Here is a 20,571-nt window from a genome sequence, read left to right as displayed (position 1 = left end):
ATTTCCCTAATTCAGAAAACTTTTGCACTGGAAAAAGTTACCTTTCTAGCATGTAATTCTAAAAAAGCTTATTTTACTAACGGTATTGTTAAACATTATACTATGTGGACCTGTGACGTAGTTTGTAGAGCACTCTCTTTCCTTTTAGACAACATTTATGTCAGGTTTGGTAATACCCTATTTAAACAGATTATAGGAATTTCTATGGGTACTAACTGTGCACCCCTGGTCGCCGATTTGTTTTTGTACTGCTATGAAAGAGACTTTATGTTGAGTCTCTCTGAAGATAAACAACAAGATGTTATAGTAGCTTATAATAATATTTCCAGATACCTTGATGATATTTTTACTTTTACTTTAGATAATTCTTATTTTGATCAAATGATGTCTGATATTTATCCCAATGAACTACTACTTAATAAAACAGCCACTTGAAATTTTAGTACATCATGTTTTGATCTTTATATTACTGTCAACAACAATTCTATTCACACGAAATTCTATGATGAAAGAGATGATTTTGACTTTTGTATATTTAATTAATCCACATTTAGATGGAGACTTACCCCATGCAACATCTTACTGGGTGTATGTTTCTCAGTTAATTAGATTCGCTAGAGCTTGTAGCAACGTAAAGGATTTCAACGAGCGGAATATTTTTATTACCAGCAAGCTTCTAAAACAGGGCTACCGCTATCATTAATTACGGAAATATTTTACAAAATTTTACAATCGTAATTTTCATTTAATTTCAAAATTCAATAGTGATTTAAAAACTATTCTGCGACAAGGGATTAGCCAGCCTGGTTTTTATGGCGATGTGATTTACAAACTTCGTAAGATTTGGATCATGGTAATGTTTCTGCTGTTTTTACTAAAATTATAAAACGTTATATTAAAAGAGGTTATGACCCTACTATTTTAAGACATACTGCATGCTTAGTTTAGTGTTCAACCCTTTTACAGTTGGACACTACGCTTTCCTCTTTTGATTACATCTGACGGACCAAGTGGGAGACTCTATGATGGACAGTTCTTAAAGTCCTTTGGGACTGAATTGTCTTAATGTTCGTCTTCCGCCTTGCTTCGTCGGGCCCTTGTAGGTGATTTTCTTGTTGCTCACATTGAGTACTTTTGTTATGGTCATTGGGTTTACTTTTAAATGTGCTACATGATCATTTTGGTGTTTTACTTATTTAACCTTTTGTAACCATAACAACTGTTAGAATTTCACTTGGCGGCGATTCATTTTATTTACACTCAGTCTGTCTCGTTTATAGGAACATGGTGGGGCTTAGAGTGAGGTTTGGTGCACCATCAACCGGTTTAAACTCCGCAGCAGTACTTGTGCTGCTGACTGTTCCAAGGCGGCGCCCCTCTGTGTTCCCCAGATGTATGTCTACGTTGTTTCATACTGTTTTGTTGACACTTTTGCTTGTGTGCCTTGTTGTTTTCTCGTCTACGGTAAGTATCTTTCCCTTTGCCCCTAGTTTTTATTTCTTTGATTTACCCTCCCCCTTCCCCCGGTCTCCTGTGCCCTTTCTGGGCCTATTTTTCAATCATTTATTTGTTTTCCTAATCAGTTACAAATTATTTCCTATCATTCAATCATTTATTTGTTTTCTTTGAATTGTTTATCAGTTACAAATCATTTATCATTTTAGTGATTACCCTGTCCGTGCCATGTCCTGTTTTTGTTGGGTCCGCTTAGGCTCCTTGCCACTGGGTCGTATGGGGGTTGCGTTCATTGAACGCCGCCTTTCCTTGTTGATCTTGTTTATCATATTTTAGAGATAGATATATCAAAGGGGGACTACGCTAGATTTAAAATTTCCTACCTTCATACTGGAGAGTACATTTATACAATAAGATAACCTCAGTTGAACTCGGAGGGATAATGGATGATTTCAAGCACATGGGGCTGACTGCACTGAGCTATTTTCATGATGTCTGGAATACAAATAATAACATACACAATTATAGAAAAAAGAAAACAAGACTAAAAATGTGTTAACAAGATTTTTCTATTTTTAGCTCCTGTGACCTAGTTTTTCATTCGAGATGACCCATGTTCGAAATCATCCGAGCAATTACCTAGATTAGCATCATGACCAAGCTTGATGATGATTGAGTCAAAAATGTGACCACTAGAGTGTGAACAAGGTTTCTCAATATTTGGGCTGTGTGACCTAGTTTTTCATCCGAGATGACCCATGTTCGAACTTGACCTAGAAATAATCAAAACAAAATTTCAGACCAAAATACAGGATATTTGGATCAAAACAGTAGCAACTAGAGTGTTAACAATTTTTTTTTATTTTTAGCTCCTGTGACCTAGTTTTTCATCCAAGATGACCCATGTTCGAACGAGCAATTACCTAGACAAACATTCTGACCAAGTTTGATGACAATTGAGTCAAAAATGTTGACCAGTAGAGTGTTAACAAGGTTTTTCTAATTTTAGCTCCTGTGACCTAGTTTTTTATCCGAGATGACCCATGTTTGAACTCATGAAGCTTTCATATCACAGACAAGACCAGGGCTGGGAATCAAAACTGCGTCGTATCCTACAAAATGTAAACAAATGCCGCCATCTTGGAACGAAAAACGTATGTTTTTGTTTATAACTCTTTTTTCTTGGAAATGGCTGAAAACCAGATATATGTATTAACACGCTACACTATTTTCCGCTTCGTTCGGTATATGTTGCTTGCACAACTATTTTGTAAAACAAAAGTTATAGCGAACTTGCAACTCGAAGCGGGGCAGAATTTTTGTGAAAATGTGTGGATACGACGCAGTTCATATTGCTTTATCTATCGTTTTTTCCTTCAAATCAATTATATATTTGTTTCAGAGTTCACCATAAACTTCGAAATATAATTTTGCATCATTTACTAAAAATTTCATTAAAAAGAGATGTTTATTTTTCTAAGAAAATAATGATATTTACGAAATGATACGACGCAGTTGAAAATAAAATATGATACGACGCAGTTGTATTTTTGGCAGTCTTTTCAACAGGGGTAATTTTGGCAATATATTTCTATTTTATGGAATAATCACTTGCGCTAGATAAAAAAACCCCAGACAATTGCGGTGTATAGCGATGTTCTGTTGCTTTTGATTATTTAGAATACATTGTGGCATGTTCAATACTAGTATAACATTTCATTTGAAAGTTTACATTGCAGAAGCTAACTTTTCAGTTAAACATGAACATGTTACGTAATTGATCATAATATATGAAATAAGTTCTTATATTTTCCTGTATGTTCAATATTATCCCGATTTTTTTCGCAAAAACAAATGTAGAAATCTATTGACTTGAATTCATTTTGGCTAGCTACGCTCTAAGTTAACTGTAGTTCTGCATGATCTGGATAATGACTACTTTTTTGTGGTTGTTTTTCAAAACTTTCACTCTACACATTAGCTTTACTAGGGGCGAGGACCTCAGGTGCGCTTTTGGGCATTATTTCAGGCAAAATGTTGCACCTGCAGTGAACCATCGACATTTTGAAAACTAGCTTGATAGGTTTTCCACACGAAAGAATGAAAGTCTCTGGAGGTTTTCGAATTCATAGCAGTCCAGTTCAAGTGATTTGAATTTAGTAAACATAAACAGCTCGGCCTCGGTGGTAGACACCTGTCTGATTAGTTTTTTTGTTGTTTTTTTTTTTCAACAAAATCTGTTAACATCAGCTGTACTAATAAGCAACTTTTTATTAACTTCTGGCGTGAAGTTTTAAGATTATAAATATTTGAATTAATTATAAAGAGAATAACATTTAAATTTCTTATTTCGGTTAGACTAGCAGAGAAATTTTCATTGTAAACAGGGGGTAATCCTCTGTGAAGTCATTTTCTGAAAACTTTTGTTTAAGTTTTCAGGCAATTCATTATCAAAATAAAAATCACACTTTAGTATTGAAGGTCTGTTAAGATGCCATGTCTCTAGTCTGTTGAAAATTCTAAATTGTGAAAAACTTCTTCAATACTGTTGAAAGATCATGTCTGCCTATACCTGTATCAAATTTATCGGTGCACAGCGTAAAAATACCTTTTTCAAAAACGGACACCTTCTTTACAAAATAATTTGTAGTTTTATCATATGTAACTCGATTTTGAAAATTTAAAGTTTTTTAATGGAAAAGAATGATACTTAAGTGCAAAAATAGAAAATACATTCCGTAGACCTGTTCTCAATCGGCGATAAAGAAATGCAATACGAAAAAATCGGCGGTAAAGTTCCGCGGCGCTGAACACGGAACGCATAACCTACTTGTAAAAATATATTGTAGCTTAAACCATTTATAATATAATTTTAAAAATCTAAAGTCAATTTCAAATTATAAAGCTCATCTGTTCTCACCGATTATTAAGAAAATGAAAATCAATAATAACAATAAAATCGGCACGTAAAAGACATAAGTCATAACGGAATTGACGGAAATTATTGCTAATTACAAATTACATAGGTAGGCATGCAATTTGCGCATAGCTCTCTCCGATAGCGAGAGACCTTTTCAAAAATTTGTAATTCTTTCTCTTTTTTAAAAAGCCATTCCTGATTAATACAGGGTCCAGGAGAGGTTACACTGGAATATTGAATTTTGTATCAAAACTAGTAATCACTCCCATTTCGAACTCACGGGAACAATTTTAGAAGCATGCTAAGGCAACACTGGAACACGTTGTTATATGGGTGTGCGATCATGTGTTTCAATGTATATTGCATTTGATACGACTTTTCGGAATTTGTAGATGCTTATGATAGGAACTACAATGCGACCGAAAAATGCAGCCTTAATAGAATTGTATTACATTTCCATTTTTATGGAACCAATGGAGTGACCTCTGCTTTTGACTTAAGTTGTAAACAAGAAATATTGTTGGACGTTATTAGCATACCTAGCACATAATTTATGCAGCCTGCAATAAAAATACAACTGCGTCGTATCATATTTTATTTTCAACTGCGTCGTATCATTTCGTTAAAATTATTATTTTCTTAGAAAATAAACATCTCCTTTTAATGAAAGTTTAGTAAATGATGCAAAATTATGTTTTGAAGTTTATGGTGAACTCTGGAAACGAGTATATAATTGATTTGAAGGACAAAACGATAGATAAAGCAATATGAACTGCGTCGTATCCACACATTTTCATAAAAATTCTGCCCCGCTTCGAGTTGCAAGTTCGCTATAACTTTTGTTTTACACAATAGTTGTGCAAGCAGCATATACCGAACGAAGCGGAAAATAGTGTAGCGTGTTAATAAATATATCTGGTTTTCAGTCATTTCCAACAAAAAGAGTTATATACAAAAACATACATTTTTCGCTCCAAGATGGCGGCGTTTGTTTACATTTTGTAGGATACGACGCAGTTTTGATTCCCAGCCCTGAAGACGTCAAAAGACAAATTTAAAAAGCAGGCAACATATCCTCAGGGTGATTATACAGTATTAAAGTAGGAATACTGGAGCCACCCCAGTTAAAAAGGCCAAAAAGAAGAAACCAGAAATACCACATAACATGTATACACAACGATAATGTCGTGCTGAACGATCATCAAGGATCGAAAATTAGCATCATTGACTAAATGTACGGTGAGTCTGCAATTTTCATGTAATTTTGTTGTGATTAATGCTTCCAGTTATCACTTTGTTTTCAGATTTTTATACTTAAAACAGCAGGTGTCAAGTGTCGTGTGGCAGCTGTAAAATGTTGCCCCGTACTTCAATTCAGTGTTGTTATAAATTCAGTGTTGTTATATTTTTCTGGTCCTTTGGGATCATTGATGCCAGCACGATAAAGTGTTGAGAATTGAGTACGCTCAAGCCGGTGCTAGGGTCGTGAGGGATGTTGCACTTATTCATTATCCCTCATGTACAGACTTAATCAAACCGAGTCTGCAATTTTCATGTAATTTTGTTGTAAATAATTCTTCCGAGGGATCACTTTGTTTCCATATTTTTCGAATTAGCTACAATCTCTATGTGTACAGGAGGATAGCTTAAGGGACATTTTTGGTCGATCGTGGCTGAGTGGTTAAGGTTGTTGACTTTTGTTGACTATTATTCAATCATTTATTTGTTTTCTTTGAATTCCTTATCAGTTACAAATTATTTACTATTATTCAATCATTTATTTGTTTTCTTTGAATTCCTTACCAGTTACAAATTATTTACTATTATTCAATCATTTATTTGTTTTCTTTGAATTCCTTATCAGTTACAAATTATTTATCATTTTAGTGAGTAACATGTCCTTGCTCTGTCTTGTGCCCTGTCCTGTGTTTGTTTGGGGTCCGGCTGGGCTCCTTGCCACTGGTTCTTGTTGCTGGGTCGTATGGGGGTTGCGTTCATTGAACGCCGCCTTTCCTTGTTGATCTTGTTTATCATATTTCAAATCACTTGCCTTTTACCGCTTTGGGTTTCTTATCCCGTCAGGGCCCTTTGATTCTTTCATGTAAGGATAACGTCGGTGATTCTACTCAGGTTGATTTTACGTCACAATTACGCTGTAATAATCATATTGCAACTTTTCAGCTTTACACTTTACTGGTAGATAAAGACCTCAGGTACTTCTCCATGCATTGCATTGTTTCAGTATTTGTTCATGCGGAGTATACAGATTAAGCAAGTATTTTATTGTTTTGAAGTTGTCTATGGCATATATACATGTACGTGTACTGCGAAAAGGAAAAAAAACAAATCCAGTAGGTTTTAGCATAGCGAGAATGTGTGACTTGAAAAGACATATATGACACTTTCGTATGTTTTATTGCTATGCAAATCAAAAAAAGCTTTCTGTCGTGATACAGAGAGTAAAGTACCAAAACCACCACTTCATTGCCCTGCAAGTGATCACGCAACATCGGGAAACGGAACATTATTCGTCCAAAATGATTAAAAGAACTGTGCATATTAAATGTGTAATAAAAATCGTGTCTGGACGGAAAATAAATACATATACTTAAGGCAATATTCGTGTAGACAAATGTACTTTAAAGCTAAGTTAAAACATCAAACGTGTTCATACAATACATCTAAAGTTTGTTATAGATTTCTTGATTAACAACATAGGATTTTTCATTTTATAAAACCTCTTATGAAAGGCGTTTCTGTCTATAAATTGATTAAACATCAACGTTTAAGTGTTTATAAATGAATTAGAATTAATCCGGTCCCCTGGTGCATGCCGAGGATAATATAATTCATTCCAAACTAAATATTTATTCTGGATACCCCGTCATAATACACAAGTAGCATATGTGTGTTTCAAGAACGCTTCGCGTCCTGTTCAAATAATATGTAGTATTTGCTGTTTCAAAAATAGATTGTAAGTTGTGAAACATGTTGCATTCTCCTTTATGCGAATCGGCTATCATTCTTTCATCTAAAAAAAACTCTCCTTTTGAATATAACGCATTTAGTTACTAATTCCGTATGCGATACATTGCGTCGAGGTATGTTACATTAGCATATTAATGTATGTTGTTTTAACCTTATATTCGCACGTGTATTCAGTCAAGACGATATGTTACCTGATGCATGCTTAACCTCCGAAAAGAATTGCGCAATTTTAATCAATCTATGCCTCGTTATTGTACAATGTTGGCATTGAAATATGTAGAAATAAAACTTTAACGTGAGATCATTTATGACAATTTCAGACAAAGTCTAAAGCAAAGGTGAAAATAAATTATCTCTTAAGTAACGCTGTTACATCAAGTTACACAGTGTCATCGCACAATAGACAGTGTTTCCTCTGTTAAAGGTTTTATTTCATTAATCTAACCTTGTAGATCATCTCTTGTAGATAATTAGTAATTGTTGTCCTTTTAATGTCCTTATCGAGTCATTAGTTGACTTAAACAATACGACGACTAAGGCAGTACGACGACTGAGGCAATATGACGAGTAAGGCAATATGACAAGTTAGCCGATATGTTGAATTAGACAATATGACGAGTTGGGCAATGTGTCGAGTAAGACAATATGATGAGTTAAGCAAATGCGCACGTGAGCTGGTTAGAAACACGCTTCCCTATAACCATAACATGCAAACGTTATCTTTATCGGTAACTGTTACGTAATTTGTAACATCATTATTTCAATTTTGTTAATACGAATATTATGATATATTATACAAGAAATAATTTTTGATAAAAGTTTATTCTTAAATACCTTTAAAGATATTTTACATTGAAAGCAATACGTGAGCGGGCATAAAAAGGAAATTTTATTTCATCGATAACTTCAACAGATATATTTTATTCCATTTCACAGTTTTTCCTGTTTTTGTTTGGGGTCCTCCTGGGCTCCTTGCCACTGGTTCTTGTTGCTGGGTCGTGTGGGGGCTGCGTTCATTGAACGCCGCCCTTTCATATTGATTTGATTTATCATGTTTTAGGTAATTTGTATCTTAAATCTCAATGATTCGTGGGTGACAGTCATTTAATGGAATACAAATACAGTATTGATATTACTTTCTGAATCAATAATACTAACATATTTTAACTAAAATTAAATCAGATTGTTACAATCATAAACCATATAAAAATGTAACCTAAAAAGGCAAATACTGACAACTGAAAATTAGTTTGATTTGTAAAATAAGGTCAAACCATTTGAGCAATGACATTACATGCGATGTACATAATTATTCTATTTAAACATAGAAAAAGATCTATACAAATAAAGATCATATTCAGTAGTTAATTTGTCAATATTTGGTAACATGTAGACCACGAGTCGAACCTGAACTTACATTTTGATTATTTAATTTCAAGTTCAAATCTTATTGACTGTGTTTAAGTAATTTGTGAGCCAACAATAAGAGATCAAATAGTCCGGTCTTATTATTATCTTTAATTATATTTTATTAGATACAGTAATGATATGTTATAATTGCTAATTGTAAAAGCACATGTTACAAGTTTGCCACCTTGTCGTCATTATAGAATCTATGATTTGTACTAATTTTTGTATGCTTTTTGACATATGGTTTATATCTAAAATGCTTCAATAACCAATAATTACAGCGATACAAGGTATATATATATATACCTAAAAAGTGTTTAAAAAATAAACTAGTCCATATATTACACCGGTTGAATTGAAATCAATCATGTATAAAGTTTGAATACTCCTCAAGCCGATGATGGGGTTGGGGTTGATAGGTGGACAGTAGTTTAAGATTACGCTACCGTCAAGAAAAAAAACAGTCTCAATCAAATCCCTAGCATGCAACATTTTCAGTGTTGTCGTTGTGTGCGTTCTTTAGGTATTCCTGGACGGGATATATAAAGTATAAACTGTATTTTGTTCCTAAAATCCGGTAATTTCATAAATAAATTTTCGAAAATATTACTACACACAAGTTATACTGACACCTAAAACCCATTATCTGCTGTATTTCCAGAGTATAGTTTTCAAACTAAGCTTTTAAATAAAAAAAAAATGAGCCGCGTCACGACAAAACAAACATAATGGGTTTGCGACCAGCATCCGCGCAGTCTGATCAGGATCCATTCTGTTCGCTATCGGTTTCTCTACTTGTTATAGGGTTTGTAAGCGAACAGCATGGATCCTGATCAGACTGCGCGGATGCGCAGGCTGGTCTGGATCCATGCTGGTCGCAAACCCATTATGTTGGCTTTGGCGTGACGCGGCTCAAATGATGATGTTTTTATTCTGTGTCAATGTTTGAACTCATGATAAAGGAAAAAAAAGGTAAAATATCTTGCATAGCAATCAGCATAGTTCTGACATTGAAAGTAATGAAGAGATTTTTTTCTCCATTTTTACCTTTTTCATGAGGATTGAATTTAAGTAAGAGGCTTTATTGTTCTTCATGGTTTGTTGTTTGAAATACAATCAAGGTAAGAACATTCGGCACAAAATATTCATACAACCTTTGTCTTGCTGTTCTTTATTTTCATTCTTTTTGTGACAGTTAAACCATCTAAATCAAAAATTATAAAACTTAATTCTTCCAAGAAAAGTAATTCACGTAAAGATCTGAAATTAAATTGTTCTGTAATATATAATTCAAAATAATTGTTCGAGTAAGGTAAAGTGAAATGAATATATATAAAAACTTACAAGCGTTGGTTTGAGATTCTCGCAGTCTTTAGTTTATTTAGGAAAAACGTGATTGTATGTATCAATTTTAGGTGCACTGTTCTAGAATAATGTACTGTTCGAGTTCAAATGCACAGGAATAAGCACACGAAGACCGGTAGGCCAGAATGATCAATTACAAAGACTTTGCATGATAATATGTGCCTTCTTTTACTAAAATGCAAGAAAAAATTACGATGTATTTCTATTCAAACATGATCATAAAAAAGAGAATTACAAAAATATCTTGAACTCCATTAATCGCAGAAGTAAATTTCCTGGCGTCATTTATTTTTTGTATCACATTTGACGTCATATGACGTGTTAGCATTCGTTTCATGTGCTGTGCATCCTAATATTGTGTTATAATGCACCTGATTGCCCTATCTGTTTGGTAAGGGAATAGCAAAAAACATAAAAAGCATTGCATAATAGATATCAGACAAAAAAATCGCTTGCGTAAATATCTGCTTTTTACATGCATTATATTCACATAAAACGTTATGAAATTGTTATTTATTATTTATTCGTTTGTTTATAAAAAACAGGGATTTTAGAGACAAGTTTGGTGTAGTCATCTGTCTGTCATCCTATTAAAATTAGCGAACAAATATGAAAATTACAAATAGCATTTGATTTCTAATAAACGAGTTCTTTTCATACATCGATGCTATCACTGGCTGAAATTCTTTCGCGAATGCATGCCTTACTAGTAAATGATTTAATGCCATTGATATCTGAAAAATGAGTTAATCACTCTTTGGTGTGCTTGACAAACTTGTCCGTAAATTTGATAGATTAACTAGCTGATTATGCAAATGTAGTGGGCCCTCATTTAAAACGTTGACAACATTTCGCGCCTTGTTATTCTGTTACCTGAAAGGTTGGTTTAGACACAAGAGCCACGGCCTCCGGTTTCAGGTTGAAATCGAGCAATGTCTGTTTCATTTCTTTTACAAAAGTGTCCCATCTTTAGAAAAGCATTTTGGTAAAACGATCCATAGATGAATAAGATTAGTATATGATTTATTTATTTTTTTCTGAATTTATCTCTCTCTATTAATTTGATTTCATACTTTCTGATAATTTTTGCATTGTAAAAAGTATGATTCAACAATAAGGAACGAGGTGGTTTGCATCTGTTTAATAAAGTATGACATCTTCGACATCAATCATGTCTATTCTGTAAGTCCAATTTGACGCCATCTAAATTATATTTTGCTATTTAAAGCCGAAACTCTCAACAGCTGAGATGTTGAAGTAGAACTGTTTTGCCTAATCAATCACCCACAATGTGTAATATTTTCTTTTCTCTAAATGCGCTCCTGGGCCCTACTCTTTACTTTGTTGACACTACACGATCCGTTTGTTTCACTTTGGTTCGCTGCGTTGGCGTCATTGTATATTGAGAGAACGTAATGTTTTACAAAATAGCTGTAATATGAAACGAGCCTGCTCATATTGAAAAGTAATCAATTTACTGTTAATATTTCATACTCAAACTTTCTATGTTATCATTAATGTCTAAATATTGCCCGTGTTTATCAACAATATATAATTTTAACCCCGCGCTCTTTTGTATCTATCTCTGTCGAATTAAACACTACCCTTACATTTGCATGTTTTGAGCTGCTTCTTCGAGGGGGGATAGTGTTTGACACAAAATAAAAAGTAAATTGCTAAATGATTTATACATAAAAAATGAGAGAAAAGCAGATAAATATCAAAATTCGAGTCATCGCCGTGTCATAAATGATATTCTGTTCACTTATAGAGAATAATCTATTTTAAATTTTATCTAATGCGTTATTGAAAATATAAGCATTTTGACGTGTGAATAAGAACGTTAATGAAGGTCATTTTTATCTTATTTGTGTCAAGTGTCCGTTAACCGCGTTGTAATTTGACAACAGTATTCTTTGCAATATGAAAGATAAAAACTATTGATGAATGTAGTACCATACAATGTCCGTTATATTATAATGATACTGCTGATGGTCAGTTTAGTAAAAACTTTTTCCATAAGTACTTGTTTTACACAAGGAGATGACCATTTCCCCCAGTCTTTGGTATAACGCATCTTTAGATCCGACATGGAATTATTTTGTAAGCGAAGTAAAATCTCTGCTAATTACCCATTGGAAGAACTAAACTGTTACGATTCAGCGCATTGTTTCGATGATGTAAAAATGGTAAGAACTACAGCTTTAAGAAATTTTCTCATTTTCTTATATCATTTCGTGAGATCTGAAGATGGGTTATATATACATAAATGGCATATTAAATACATTCTTCTTTTATATGTGGAAATAGGTGTTTCAAACCTTGCCTTTTGTTTGTTTGTTAGTTTTGTTGGGTTTAAGACTCACCGCTTTTTAAAGGTAATTATTTACAAGATTCAAATCCCATTTTGTAGTCGAATTTTCATGTCCACCTTAACACGTTTAACGACTGTATTTTCATAACATCTTATAAAAAAAAAGAAAAAGAAAAAAAGAAAATAAACGCATGTTCACATTGGTGAAGCAAAGCAACAGAGCCGACGACACTTAAACGGAAATAGTAAATGGTAGAATTATACATTAACATTGGTCTATAACAATAGTTGTGCCGATATCTGCATTTCTCGGCCCTAGTACGTGTTACTACCGTTGACGACCGTTGGTACTTCTTACGTAAAAAGTGACTGAGTTGGCATTTCTTAAGGTTTTATATTTTCTGGTTTAGGTACAGTTTTGATCTGTTTTGTTGTCTACTGCACATAATTTCATTGGTAGATTATTTTTAAAAAGTAAAATTTTCAACTTTATATTGTGATGACGAAATCTTATTATTAATTAAGATTCACATAAAACTCTTAATAGATCTATATCTTTTTCATTCTAAGAATGTAGTTAATTCTACATTTGAGCCGCGTCACGACAAAACCAACAAAGTGCGTTTGCGACCAGCATGGATCCAGACCAGCCTGCGCATCCGCGCAGTCTGATCAGGATCCATGTTGTTCGCTTTCCAACCCAATTACAAGTAAAGAAACTGATAGCGAACAACATGGATCCTGATCAGACTGCGCGGATGCGCAGGTTGGTCTGGATCCATGATGGTCGCAAACGCACTATTTTGGTTTTGTCGTGACGCGGCTCATTCTATGTTATTTTTATTGTTTTTGGTTCTTTCAGACGGAAACGGAGTACAATTTTAACTTATAGAGAAACCTTTGATGATCATTAGAGTTTTATTATTCTTCAGTCATTGTAACCAACAGCCAAGAGTTCTGTATGATTGCGGGGACAGCAAGGAAATTAAGTCGTGATTTAACATCCCAGCTGTCACTGAAATTCTGTGTTGAGTATTCACGTCGTCAATACTGAGGATTAAGACTTGGCAAGAGAACTGTAGACTGACCTTGTGAGTCTTGGGATTTGTACAGACTTAGCTAACCCTGCCCAGCATACAACCTATCTCTGCGTTATGTGAACATTTGTTGAGATTTTCACATTCGTTGTTTCCCCTTCTTCAGGAAATTTGTAGATCTCAGGCAATGACCTCACCATTTTTCAGTGACAGTTAAGGTTCTTGAGATAGTTGACAAGGATTGGCACCGTCAAGTTAGTACAGTGGGTAGACCGATCCGGGATCGATTCCCTGACGGGGCAGGTCACTTTCAATGTGATTGATCATGAAATCCTTTCTACAGTCATTCGCCCTATAACTCTGCTATAGCATGTACAGAATGTACCAGTTCCTTGCGAACGGAACTAGTACTTGTTAATGGCTTGACAGTCTATCAAGGAACTGGGTGGTGTGGTAAGTACTATCGTGAACGTGCTCTGGAGTGAAAACAACCAGCACCACGACTTAAGCACTGTATCTGCACTGTTATTGATGAAAACAGTCAAAGAAAATAAGAAACTTTCCGAAGTGTCCCCGTAGCGCAGTGGATAGCGCGCTGGACTTCTAATCCAGAGGTCGCGGGTTCGAATCCCGCCGGGGATGATTTCTCTATTTTTATGTGATATATATCTTAAAGATAACGCCTCGTTTGTCTAATAATAGTTTCTCCCTCACTTCGTTTGTCCGAAAATAAATTATTTCTCTCCTAAACCATATAATCCAAACCAAATATAAGACAACTCAGATAAGGTTCTATAGCTTGGGGTTTACTAAAGCTCGTTATGTGAACATTTTGACAAAAATACATCACACAATATAAAGCCATATCAAAGGAACGCCTTATATATATATATATATATATATATATATATATATATATATATATATATATATATATATATATATATATATATATATATATATATATATATATATATATATATATATATATCTGTAATAGCAACAATGTTGATTATAATTATACTGTAATAAATATACTACATTAATTTTGATAAATTTGAATTCAATGGATCAATACTATGAAATGGGACTTTTTTAATCCTGCCGAAAAAAAAATACACAAAACAAAAAAACAACCATTTTAAAAATAATTATTCATATGCTGCGAACCGGCTGCCCCAACCCCAACTCTTATTATTATTTTTATAATTATTCTTTTTTAAATAATTTATTGTTTAAGAGGTGAGAGGTAGGGAGAGTCCAAAGCTCTGACCAGCGAACAGGTTCTCCGCCCCCTGCTTTCCGAATATTCTTTTTATATTGAAGAATTATTTAACAATTGGATAAACTTTCAGAAAAATAAATCAATTAGACAAATCCTCCCGATACAATTATTGATCAGTGGCATTGTAAAATCCAGTCTTTGTAAACTAACTTGAAATATTCATTTATAAAAAAATCTATTAATATATATACATGTATAAATATATAACATGTATCAACCGTTTCCCCATGAACATACAATTGATAAAATTAAAGAAATTTGGTGAACCGTGCGTACTCTATGTATTAGTAAAGCTCGAATTATTTAAAACCGCGAAAAAAAACCTCATGATAATCTCGTGCCCCGTGCATTATTCTACCCAAATATAAACTAAACACCAAAAAGATATATTAAAAAGTACCGAAAAGAAAAGAGTAATAATATTGCATCTTTGTTTGCGGTGAAGATATAGTGGAGATTTTTCTTGCCTCGTCTGATGAAAATTAAAAGATCGAAAATTCAAAAATAGAATGATTCCATATCCAGTTCTTAAAACTTACACTCTTTGCTACAGTTATTATGGAAGTCGAGGGAGGAAAGGTGCGGTGCAATCAAAAACTGTTAACATGTATTGTAAAAAAAAGAGATAATAAATTATTGCGAATTTGTTGAATTATTTTGAAGGCTTATCGGTATATCAAATACAAAAACCCCTAAAATATGATTGAAAGTTTCTTGAATTCAATTTCAAAAAACCAGCACATTTACCAAATGTTGATCGATACAAATGGAGTAAGATTAAGATAATACATTTATATATATATTGTTTTAGAATGCGGTAGATTGTTATTTTATTTTTTAAAGTTTTTATTTCTATTTTCATTTTGTTTTCAATCACGTTAAAATACTTGATTTTGATAATAGCCAAGTATTGTAGATGTTTTGCTTTTGAAATCTTTCTTCGGAAAGTGTAAGGGATAGCATTGTTGAGAGCTGGGTAATGAATTGGGCATGGAAGACTACCCGTATTTTCAATTTAAAAAATCAGTCCGGATATTAGCTTTTTGCAGAGACCTATGAAATAGGTGTTAAGCAAAAAAAAACTCCCACGTTGTTCGTTGCAGAGCTAAAAGTTTTTGTTGTTGTTTTTTATTTTGCCATCATTTGAGACGGAAAAATTCGCCTGAAGTCCCTACTTTATCTGTGGGGATTGGTGCAGGGTAACAAATCACTAGTAGCTTTAACTAAGAGACCCCGTAGCGCAGTGGGTATTGCGCTGGACTTTTAATCCCGAGGCTGCGGGTTTGAATCCCGCCGACGATGAATTTTCTGCACCTATTTACCTAAATCAGAATTATATTAGATTACATATCTTTTTTTAATGGTCCATCCATCAGATTTTTTAGTTATCAATAAAATACAGATTCGGTGAATTATTTATTTTTATGGAAGTCAAAATTCCACTGTGACTGTTATTTTTGTAAATACATCGCTAGTTTCTTCAGGTAGCAAGCATGTTGCATTATTTTAAACCAATATTTAAACATTATAAAATTCATGTTTGCACCAATTCTAAAAAAGTAAACATTTGTATCTGGGACATAATGTGTCTTTTATACTTGTAGGGTTTCTTCACGATATGTTTGTATATATTTATGAAGTACGGGACATTACTCTCGTAAGCATAACCTCGTACACAAACGGTTTTATCTCCCTTTACTCTGAATGAATATAATGTGTGATTCAAGAATATATTCCGCATTTTGTCAATGATTATTTAATAAGCTTAGGAATTTACATCTAAAACAATACCTTTATACAAAAATAATTACGTCAAGTAAAAATAAATAAATATAAATAAATAAATAAATAAATAAATTTATTAATTAATTAACAAATAAATAAATAAGTAATTAATTTATTAACATATAAATAAGTAAATAAATAAGTAATTAATTAATTAATTGTTTGACTTATTTAATGAATGAATTTAATTGATTAATTAATTAATCAATCAATTAATTAATATATGAATGAATGAATTACTTAATTAATCAATCAATTAAACAATCAATTAATTAATTAATTAAGAAATAAATAATTCAAAAATAGCTTAATAAGAAACAAAATAAATAAATGAATGATTTGTTTATTTAAATGAATTACTAAATATTTGTTATGAATGTTTTTTGCAGCTTTATTCACGGACTTTAATTACATCCTGTGCTTTAATACAATGTAAATCGGTTGAATACATTACGAGAAAGTCATGTAAGGTTCCCTTCATTGTGTTATACTCTATGCATAGGTGTGTCCTGATTAAAATAACGTAATTTTAGAACTGTCAATAGAAACTAATGTACAAGAAATAAGAAAAATAATTTAAGATTTAAAAATGTTTTCTGGCGTTAAGTTCATAAATGTTGAAGAGGTAATGTATCTTTGCTCGTAAAAATGTTTGTTTATTCTAATAATATATGTGTGAAATATATTACGGTTTAAATTCTTTATTTTGTCAAAAGTCAAAGATTTAAAAAAAACGTAATTAAAGCAAAGATTTTCTTTTCCCATAATACCGCTAATGGTGGGTCAATAGCGATTACCTAATAGTATAGGAATCCGTTAAATGAATGGATGTTTAAGCTTGTCGTGGGTTAGAAGACTACAACCCGTTCATCACATTTCCGGTAGTTGATACAGCGTCCCCGTAGCGCAGTGGATAGCGCGCTGGACTTCTAATCCAGAGGTCGCGGGTTCGAATCCCGCCGGGGATGATATTTTTATTATTCTTGATATTAAGTGATCCATTTGTGATTATCAAAGTACGGCTTGTAAATGCTACAGTATCATGAATTGACTGTCTTCATATAAGGGAAGCTACTGCTGTAAAACTTAAACCATAATCCTAAACGAATTAACGTCCTTTTATTTTTACATCGAAACGTGACTAGAATAAAGACAGTCCAGGAAGAGAATGATCGTCAAACTTTTTAACAATGTACAAATTATAGTATGAAACTTACTTAAATTGTATATAGACAACTAAACACTGTTTAAAGCACCTTGTCATTGGCACATAGATAAAAGTATATAAAATTATCAACATAAAGCAATAAAAATGATAATGTTTTTAACATTTTAGCTTTACAAATTTTACAAGTCACAACAAATATCCAGGGTCCTCGATACTAGCCCTTATTTACAGTAATTTGAAAATTTATTCAGTTTTTTAATAAGGAAGCATCACTTATAAAATGATAATTGTTATAAGACGCTCGTATTATTTATATCAAAAATATTGTGAAAAATTAAATAATAGAAAAATTAAATTCCTTCGTACTTCAATATTGAGATAACGAATGTGCTGGCTTCACAAAATAAAATCATTTCATCTGCGCCTACTGAAAGTTTATCGTTTGACTCAAAGTTCATAAACACGTGCTACTTAAAACGATTCAGGGTAGATATGAAATTTTATCAAGTGTGTCAAATAATGAGTTACTTAAGATTTAAGTTAACTTTCATTATATAAAAAAAATGAAACAATAGTAAAATTGCCCTCAGGCACGTGGACAACCACATACCGATATCGATTTATAACAAAATGTTTGTTAATACTTATCGCAAAATAGATACAGTACAATGCGTGTTAATACTTTGTACTCTCAACAGGTAAAACAAGTTTACCTGTATAAGTCCCCGTAGCGCAGTGGATAGCGCGCTGGACTTCTAATCCAGAGGTCGTGGGTTCGAATCCCACCGGGGATGATTTGTTTTATTTTTTTTCAATGTTGATGTACATTTTTTTATTACCATGTCAATATCAAATTCATCAATTTGGATGAACTTTTATTTAAATATATCTATTCAGTGTAAGTTATTTTACTTGTCATTTTGTTTAAACATATGATTACCTGATTAACAAATGTTCCCTTTATGGTCTGTTTTGTGCTAACCTTAGTTAAGTACACCTATAAATGAAAGAATCTGTTATGCATAGATGAATATCATTTTATATTAGAATGTAATGTATATGATGAATTTAGACAACGTTTTATCCCGTCCTATTTTTGGATACGTCCAAATATGCAAAAGGTATTGGAACTGTTAAATACAGATAAAGTAAAATTAACTCGTAATCTTGCAAATTTTGTATCTAGTGCTTTTCAGATTAGGAGGGAAATTACATATAGTTCTAAAGCAGACTTAAATAGTTATGTAGCTTTATAGTTATTTATAGTTAGTATACAGATATTGTGTATGTGTCTTGATATGTGTATGTTTCTTGATTTGTGTATGTTTCTTGATATGTGTATGTTTCTTGATATGTGAATGATTCTTGATTTGTGTATGTTTCTTGATTTGTGTATGTTTCTTGATATGTGTATGTTTCTTGATATGTGTATGTTTCTTGATATGTGTATGTTTCTTGATATGTGAATGATTCTTGATTTGTGTATGTTTCTTTATATGTAAAACAGGTACAATTGATAAAATATAAATGTATTTAAGATACACTAAGAATTTAAAATGAGTTGACTTTGTGTTTTCCTATTGACAAGGTCAACTTTATCATACATGTAAGGTATTGTATCTTACTTATACACAATCATTCTTTTTGCTTTATATATTGATTGTACCTGGATTGATATTAAATGTGTAAATAAACTTATATTTCGGTGTGAATGTAATAGTAATATGTTGATCTTGTGTTTCGTTTCGACAAGATCAAGATAATTATTATTATAGTCAAGAATCACTCACTTATTTTTGATGAAATATCTTTGAGAGTTAGAGTTATGTATACAGTATAGGGGCAGTTGCGAGTATTCATAGTAGATATTTTTTCACGTAATGGGTTGAGTTGGTATGCTATTATATTGCATGTCATTATCAGATGCCTAAATGTGCTTCGGTTTTCATTTTGTTTCGATGTGAAATTTCACATGGGTATATGTTACATTTTCCTCGGAATTAACATTATATGCGGTACAACATGATATAATTTTAATTAACAGAAGCGTATATATCTTGTTAAAAAATTTCTCAGTGTAAAATTAAAGTTATACCCAAGTGGAATTCAGTAAGAATATCTGATGTCATATACTAATTATGAAGACATTTAATTATTTGTAAACCTTCTCCGCTGTTTAAATTGTTTTGTACATTTATGCTATATACTGTCTTGCCGTATATAATGCATTGTATATCCTCATGGGCTATATAACCTTATGGAATATTGAAAATAAACTTATCAAACTTATCAAACTTACTATGTACTCTCAACAGGTAAAACGACTATACCTGTATAAGTCCCCGTAGCGCAGTGGATAGCGCGCTGGACTTCTAATCCAGAGGTCGTGGGTTCGAATCCCACCGGGGATGATTTTTTTAAAATGTTGATGTACATTTTTTATTACCATGTCAATATCAAATTCATCGATTTTGATGACCTTTTATTTAAAAATATCTATTCAGTGTAAGTTATTTTACTTGTCATTTTGTTTAAACATATGATTACCTGATGGACAAAATTTAATGTTCCGTGTATGGTCTGTTTTGTGCCCACCTTGTTGTAGGGTTTCATGTTTAGAATGTTTATCTTTTTTTCTTTCTTTTTTCTTTCAACATGATGATATTGTGATGTTTTTGGGAAGTTAAGATAGCCGTTGTTCGAACCTAGACGGAAAACTCCGACCTGTGTGTACCTTGATAGAATAATTTCAGATAAACTATACAAAGAGCTTGTTTTAAGAACAAAAATAATTTATTTTATAAAGTAATCCAAGAATGTGTTGTAAGATGAAGTAGAATCTAT

The 20,571-nt window shown here is 32.6% G+C and overlaps 4 non-coding genes across 4 annotated transcripts; all 4 read left to right on the top strand.

Annotated features, from left to right (window-relative positions):
- Positions 1-14,058: 14,058 nt before the first annotated feature.
- On the top strand, positions 14,059-14,131 carry Trnar-ucu (transfer RNA arginine (anticodon UCU)). The gene has a single exon. It is a non-coding gene; the product is annotated as a tRNA-Arg (tRNA).
- Positions 14,132-17,454: 3,323 nt separating this feature from the next.
- On the top strand, positions 17,455-17,527 carry Trnar-ucu (transfer RNA arginine (anticodon UCU)). The gene has a single exon. It is a non-coding gene; the product is annotated as a tRNA-Arg (tRNA).
- Positions 17,528-18,448: 921 nt separating this feature from the next.
- Trnar-ucu (transfer RNA arginine (anticodon UCU)) lies at positions 18,449-18,521 on the top strand. Its single transcript has one exon. It is a non-coding gene; the product is annotated as a tRNA-Arg (tRNA).
- A 1,544-nt stretch (positions 18,522-20,065) lies between these two features.
- Trnar-ucu (transfer RNA arginine (anticodon UCU)) lies at positions 20,066-20,138 on the top strand. Its single transcript has one exon. It is a non-coding gene; the product is annotated as a tRNA-Arg (tRNA).
- The last annotated feature ends 433 nt before the right edge of the window (positions 20,139-20,571 follow it).

The sequence above is a fragment of the Ruditapes philippinarum genome, unplaced genomic scaffold (assembly GCF_026571515.1).
Source record: "Ruditapes philippinarum isolate M1 unplaced genomic scaffold, ASM2657151v2 ctg2228_1_1_1_1, whole genome shotgun sequence".
Classification (NCBI taxonomy): Eukaryota; Metazoa; Mollusca; class Bivalvia; order Venerida; family Veneridae; genus Ruditapes; species Ruditapes philippinarum.
This window is presented reverse-complemented; position numbering and strand designations above follow the sequence as displayed.